This window comes from Haliaeetus leucocephalus, unplaced genomic scaffold, assembly GCF_000737465.1.
Source record: "Haliaeetus leucocephalus isolate CR32 unplaced genomic scaffold, Haliaeetus_leucocephalus-4.0 Scaffold0, whole genome shotgun sequence".
NCBI classification, from domain to species: domain Eukaryota; kingdom Metazoa; phylum Chordata; class Aves; order Accipitriformes; family Accipitridae; genus Haliaeetus; species Haliaeetus leucocephalus.
In genome coordinates this window covers 4,796,211-4,804,104 of record NW_010972436.1, presented here as the reverse complement: position 1 = coordinate 4,804,104, position 7,894 = coordinate 4,796,211, and positions in this window count along the sequence as shown.

The following is a 7,894-nucleotide window of genomic DNA, read 5'->3' as shown; positions in this document are numbered from 1 at the left end:
CTGCCTGCCAGAAAGCTGGCAAAACACAGGGGCAGAGAACAGGAGTCTGTTACATCGACTTAGTTAATGGAAACCAAGGAAAAAGCATTGTTTCAAATGCATGGGAGCCCAAACAGCTTACTTTTTAATGGGAAACATAAATACTTATGTTTCTGGGAGTAAAATAGAGGTGTTGAATTTTGAGAATTTAACAAGAAAAATGTGTGTTCCTGGTTTAAGTGCTCAGACTCCTACCCAGAAAAAGAAACTTGTAGTGAATATATATCACTCCAGCTGGATTCCATGCAATTAACAGAGTCTACTTTTTTTTTCTTCCTTGCACACAAAAAGGCACTTTTCTCCATCTTTTCCTATTTAATCCAAAGTTTAAATCAAGATGGTTGGTAAGGGCAGAGAGCCCTGCCCTCATCCCAGAGCACCTATTATTTTTGCCAGGATTCCACCAATACGTCACATTTCAGTGTGCTGGGCCATAGTCCGTCCTCGGTAAACTGAAGCAAAAATGAAGCCATTGAAGATTCATCATAGTACCTGGCTTCTTGATATCTCAAAGTAGTTAATTTTTTATTAATTTGATTAATTTAAGGTTCAGGCCTCCATGAAGAACTGGGTTCTACCAGGCTCTGAAATAAATTTTGCTTTGATTAGTTACTCACCACTTCCTTGAAAACAGATATGCATTCACAAACACACCTTCTACTTACCACTGCTGGCACAGGCTCCCCAGTTACAAGTCTGTTTTATGTGTGTACCGGGTGAGCTGTATACATTATGATTCCTTATTTTGGTATAGGGTCTTTTCTTTAGGCATTTTGTATGTGTCTTACTATAACCCAGGAATGGCCATACCAGGTCATATCAAAGGTCCTTATCCTCTGTGATTGTAGCCAAAAGCAGATGCTTAATATAAAATGTAAGGACAGCACAGAGCATTACTTCCCCATCACACGCTCTCAGTTTCCAATGTTCTGTGACTCAGAGAAGTCAGCATAACTTAGGAAATACAGATATACACGCATAGAGGACTTTCAGTCATTAAATTTGTTTTACTCTCTGTATATTCCCGAGTTGGATGACTTGCAAGGATAAAAAGAAAAATAGCTCTCTGCTGCCTCTATGGGAGAAAGAGGAAAAGCTAACCTGGGCATACTTTATTTATGAAACTAAATTCAGCCCAGTGCACCTACGATGTCTGTTGTGATTTTAAAAAGGGTATGAAGTGGTACATGAGAATGTATTTATTAAAGGGGGACTGAAACTCTGAAGGCATGTCCAGTGTGCACTCTGTCGCTCCGTAGCACCCCAAAGCTGCACTACCATGCACCCAAGCAGTTGTAGGCAAGTGAGAAAGAAATACCACTAACATGTTCCATAAGATTTTCACTGTTAAGCCTCTACTGCCTTGAAGTTGAAATGATCAGGGTGAAAAACCGAATTCCACAATCATTATCTTTAACCCAGTCTAGCTCTTAAGATTGCCTGTGTTGGCAAAAGTATTAGACACAGGTTGCTTTATAGATTAAATTGAATTTCCTTGAATTGACTTGTATGTTCTGGCCTTGTGCATGGCTTCAGACTCCCCAGTATTTTGATTTCTGCCTCCAGAGTTCCTCATTCAAACACGTAATTTTAAACAAATCATTTTTCTCTTTTTAGTGTCAATACATCCTATTGGCTGTCAAGAACATTCATTACCAGATATAGTTCATACCAAATATAGTTCAGATTCTCAGAACTACATGAGTTATGGTGTTACCACCCCACACACATGTTTACCCTCCTCTGCCATCTTTATACATATCTTTCTTTTCTCTCCTTTCTTTCTCTTCCACACAATTCTGAGGGGACAAATTCCATCATTAACACTTGACACCAAGGAGGTTGCATACGGAGGCAATACAGTGCAGAGCACTAGTATAACGTATAACGTACGAGCACTTGTGCAGCTTCAAGTCTGTACTCAGCTGAGCAGATGGCTTCACACCAGGGCTAGCTGTCAGGAGCTAAAGATTCATGTTTGAGCAGGAACAAAATAGTTAAAAGATGTGGAACTATGCTTTCTGTATTTAATTCTGTATATTTAGGCTAAGCCAAGGGCTTTAAATAGCTCTTTAGTCCAGATGCTGACAACATTGATGTATGTGTTGATGTAGAATTTTGAACAACTGTCCTGGTTTTGACTGGGATAGAGTTAATTTTCTTTCTAGTAGCTGGTATAGCGTTCTGGTTTGGGTTCAGTATGAGAATAATGCTGATAACATAGTTGTGTTTTCAGTTGTTGCAAAGTAAAGTTTAGACAAAGGATTTTTCAGCTTCTCATGCCCAGCCAGCAAGAAGGCTGGAGGAGCACAAGAACTTGGGAGGGGACACAGCCAGGGCAGCTGACCCAAACTGGCCAAAGGGGTATTCCATACCATGGGATGTCATGTCCAGTATATAAACTGGGGGGGAGCTGGCCAGGTGGGGGCAGATTGCTGCCCGGGAACTAACTGGGCATTGGTCAGTGAGTGGTGAGCAATTGCATTGTGCATAGCTTGTTTTGTATATTCCAATTCTTTTATTATTGTTTTATTATTGTTATTGTTATTATCATCATTATTATTATAATTATTAATATTTTTTCCTTTCTGTCCTATTAAACTGTCTTTATTTCAACCCATGAGTTTTGCTTTTTTTCGATTCTCTCCCCCATCCCGCCAGGTGGGAGGGAATGAATGAGCAACTGCATGGTGCTTTGCTGCTGGCTGGGGTTAAACCACTACAAGAGCAAACCCAACAACAACAAAATGTTTCATTTCAGGACATTTGCTGGAATCCCTCAAGTTTTCCTTTTCCTTTTCTTGCTTTGGCCCAGAAAGCACAGGGTTTGAATTCACAGCCTGCAGCTCTGGCCCCCACCCCTGGGTGCTATTCAACTCTGGTGTGATCTTTTAAAAGCGCAAGAACTACTATTATTACTCACCCCTGAGAAACAAGGCCAAGCTTATTTTGTTTCCTTGGCATGAAATTTACATCTGTGCACAAATAATTTTTGTTTATCAAACATGGAAAGAACAGAGATACTCTAAAGCAGAATATATATGCCTGTAAATTCTTTAGGGATTACAGGGTCTAACACAGGGGGTCTCTGGCAGAAGCCTTTAAACTCTGTTATTATTACAATAATTTCATAGGCCCATGTATCCAGCTGCCCACTCTCATGATTTTATCAAGAATCTCCCCGTAGCGGACACGACATTCTCTTCTGGCATCTAGAGATTACATGACAATTTCCACTTTCATTTATAATGAAAAAAGCTTCCAAGCTCCCCAAGAAGATCTTGAAACTAGGAACGAAATAAAAGCAGCAAATATAAATACCCCATTTTTTAAAATTGATTTTGAAGTCTGTCTCACCAGAGTCTGAAGGCCTCCCTTATGATTTCAGGCTGGTGATTATTGCAAGCAGTTAAGGCTTAGCTCTGACACTGGCTCTGACCCTGCAAATTTGTACAGAGCTGGGATTTAGGATCTTGGCTCCTGGTCTGACTAATCTGGGAAATAAAAGACATGTAATAGGGAAGAAAGCACTGCTTGGGAAGCAAGACATCTAGCACCCAATGAGAGGCAGAGCCAAAGGGAATAATCTGGGTCTGATGGATAAGCCCCCAGCAGAGACAGAAAGGGTATCAGTATCTTGGTTCCAGTACACCTGGCTGTGGTCCTCACCAGCCATAAATCACTTTGGGATACTTCAAGATAAAGAGAGTTCCCTGAGTACCAGTTATCATTACTGTGCCATGCAGATCTGTTTTCACAGCTGGATGTCCTGATGCCCACAGCTAGTGCTGCTTGAAGCTGTGCTCATTTAAGCCACCTGCCAATGCAACGCCATAGATCAGCCAAATGCCAGGATTGAAAATGTTTCTATACCTTAAAATTAGTTTCTTTGCAATTTAAATTGGAAACATCAGCCTAGTTTTTTATGTCCTTAGTGACACTTTGAAGGGCACCTCAAAAAAAGGAAACCCTGGCCAGACAACGCTGGCACTTTATGCATTGACAATAAATGTCCCCACATCTTAATTTGCAATATGAGAAAAATAGCAAAACTTTAAGAAAGGTAATTAATTTCTACACTGATAAGAATCTTCTTTGTAAAACAGAAAAATGTATTCACACTTCCCAGACTTAAACCATTTACTGTTCTGTAAGAGCTTATCTCAAAACCCCTCTCCCCGTTTCATTAAGTGCCAAGATTTAATCACGGTGAGTTAGGGGGAGACCAAGGGGCAGGAAAGTCCTTTGCAAAGAAGATAGGCAAAAATTCATAGTTCCATTAGCCAGTTTGAAGTAGAGGGGAGTTGGCTGGTTTTTACCTTTCCTTTGGTAATTTAAGCATTTGCATTGGAGTGTCTGGGAGTTACCTCTTTCCTCCTTCACAGATAGCTCTGACTCAAGGATGTTGCTTTGGGGGATCAGGAAGGAATTTTTCCAGCTGGGCCTATATAGACCCTCAGCTCATCCTATCTTCCTCTTAGTGCCACAAAGGCACAGTTAGGGCAATAGATTTCAAAGTGTAACACTCCTTCACAGAGGGAAGCACTTCACAGAGACATTTAGCTCAACACACTTGCAGTTGCTGTCTGAGGAGACACAATAGCAAATGCTGGGGAGTTCAATGCACCACCATGAGATCTGGAGATGGAGAGGGGCCCTGCACGTAGTCCTGTCTGCGTCACCACACTGGTAGGAACTCAAATGAACTCAAGTCCTGGAGCAACTTGGAAAATAGCTGGTACATCAATTTAATAAACTTGCAGCTTATGTTGTCTTCAATTGCCTACATGTGTGGATCAATGGCTTACTGTTCAATCCAATTCTAATGTGTTACTGGAAACTGCACTTATATTTTTCCTGGTTTGGAAATGCAGCTATGTACATATTGCTTACCACTCAGCACTTTTTCTCCATAGATTTCAAAGCACTTTACAAATCAGAGACAGTTATGGAAAGGAGAAACTGAACCCAAGGTAGTTACCCACATGTGTGCAGCTGATCACAGGCAGAGCAATGCAGAACCCCTGAATCCTCATCCATTTCCGAATCACTGCCGTACCCTCTTTGTCCTTGTCCGGTTTGAAAGGTAACAAACAGAGCTTTCATTCAGTGAGTGGTGGGCTTATTGGCTGTCAGTCACCGAATGGACATGATAAACATTTTTTTAACAAAAAAATTCTGAAAAGGTAAATTAAATTCATGGTTTACCTTGGCTTTGGGTTGTTCACTGAAACTGTCAGCTAGGACTGGACCTGGAGCTGAATTTGTTCACAGTGACACAGCTCATTCAGGGGAGAATCCCATTTCCAGTGATTACTGTAGGAACGAAATACCATCTATCCACCATGTCTGGGGCATACGGGGGAAGCTGTGCCTGCTAGGACAAGGCTGATCCCTTCCAGCTGAGGCACACATGCCTTCAAGAAGGCAGGTGATATTTTTACCGTCGGCTATCTGAGAGGGTGAGCTTTAGTTCCCAGGATAGTCTCTACTGGTCTGCCTTTACTAATTTGGTCTCTGTGGCCAGGTTAACTTGCTCTTGATCCGTTGCTTTTACACACCTTGGAAAACAATCTCCCTTACACCTCATGTTCAAGGTAATACTGGGTGAGCATGCAACAGCAGAGTCCTGCCCCTCCCCATCACAGTGCATAACCAGAGAGGCCAGGACACAAGTCCTGAGCAAGGTCATCTAATTGTCTCATGGTCATTCATAAGCAGCACTAAACCAAACAAATGAACTGCTCCTACAACCACAGATACTTTGCCCAGTCTTATAAAGGACTTGATTTCATTCCCAAAGGCTTCCGGGACTCAGCTTCTCAGCCTGCCTATCTCCCACTTACGCTTATGTTGACAGCTATTTTTTCCCTATCCATATATTCAAAGCAGAAGCTAAGAATGCAAAGGTTATTCTCTTCCAAAACCCTCTCTCCATGGACAGGTCTCTGATGATGAATAGCACCATGCTGACATGCAAATTTGCTAAATGTAACCAAGGAAACAGGGTCCTTACTAATACCATACACTTCTCAGAGCATTTGCTGGAGGCAGAATAGCATCTCTGGTATCTGTATGCTGTCACTCACCTCTGGGAATGCAATGTAAAAATAATTACATATGTATAATGAGGAATAGGTTAGAAACACGTTGTATGTAAATATAGCCAGACAGTCCTCTCAATGAATGGACTGATTTGATCAGGAAAGCTGATGGAGCAGAACAGCAGTACTGATTTGGTTTTGATTTCCAGTGGAAAACAGAGTAGATATGCAGGAAATATACCGCTGCTCAGGCCATATAGGTACAAATTTGTTCTTAACATATATCTGGCCATGTGGATGGGTTCAATACACCATAGGCTGGATTGTGGAGGTATAACCATAGCGCACTTGAAAATGTAGAGCAACCTTAAGGCATGTGTGGGCATCAGTGCTATCTTAAATGAACAAACAAACAAACAGCATAAAAACTTGAAGTCTTAAGACAGCCTGAATAGCAGAGGGGTTGATGAGAGGAACTGTGGGTTAACTAGGAGAAAGCTTGAGGCTGCACTGGTGTGCCAGTCATCTGCAATATACCCAGACAAGTGCTGGCTGAAGGGGATTATCTGGGACATGAACCAGGGAACACGATCTGCGGAGGAAGTTGAAAAGGGATGAAACTGAAGCCTGGGTTTGGGTGATGGTCATGGCCTCTGTGGATGCAGCATACCTCTCATGGGTTGCTGTTCTTCATGTCTTCCACCATGTCCATCCCAGCACCAGGCCACGCTTAGCAGTCCTCTTCCAGTTTAACTACTTCTAGCAAAGTAGCAAAGCCATACCAGGACAGGAGGGCAAACAGAGCACACTGACCTGTGAGAAGAGCAGAATTCATTCTTTTTGAGGAAATCTGTGCCGCAGACATGACATCAGTGTGAGCCGAGCTAACAAATGAACCTTTGAGAGCAGTCAGACTGGCACAAGGCAGAGGCAGACAACCACTTGTCAGGAGACCTGTGGAGATACAGGGTCAACATGCAGTTCTGGGGTAGCAATGGGATGGTGGGGAGGGGACCATGGTGGAGCCAGCAAACACAGAGGAGGGAGAGGAGGGGACCTGTCTGATTGTGTGTTGCAGACTCCTGGGGAGAGTTAGGTCTTTCCAGGATAAGCAATGTTTTAATTAGAAAAATTCTTAAGTTAAAATAAACAAACAGATAGACAGGATCCCCTTGTCTTCTCTCAATCCCTGACATTTGTCTCCTGTCTTTCTGGGTCCTTCACTAGGCTGTTTAGGTTTAGAGCTCAGGACTCCACTGTGCTAATCCTAAACGCAAATGATCAAAAATCTTTTAGACAGAAGAAAACATTCTATCACCTACTCAATAGACTGTAATATAAAGAATCTGAATCTGTATCTATCAACAGGACATGATTAAGTGAAGGAACAAAGATGTCATGGTATCATTAATAATGAATGGAAACATTTTAGCTGCTGCAAGTGAATTGCAAAGATATTTGGCCATTCAGTACATTTTGAAGGAGAACTGCAAAACCTGGACATCCACCCAAAGCTTCCGGAAATTTATCTAAAGCATCCCAGAATGCTAATGATACGAAATGTCAAGAAAAAATGTCTTCCTGTGGTTTCCAGTATTTCCTGACATCCTTTAGACCAGCAGTACACAAAAAATACCTGTGGTATTTTGGTAATTTCACTTTTGCTCCCACAGATTCCAAGAAGTGCCAACATGTGAGAAAATGTAAAATTAAACACTACTCCTAACCTCTAAAAAGTTTCATATTTGGCTCATTTGCGCTTCAGGAAAAAGCTCAAGTTAAATGGTATTTTCCATGGAATATGTGTTCAT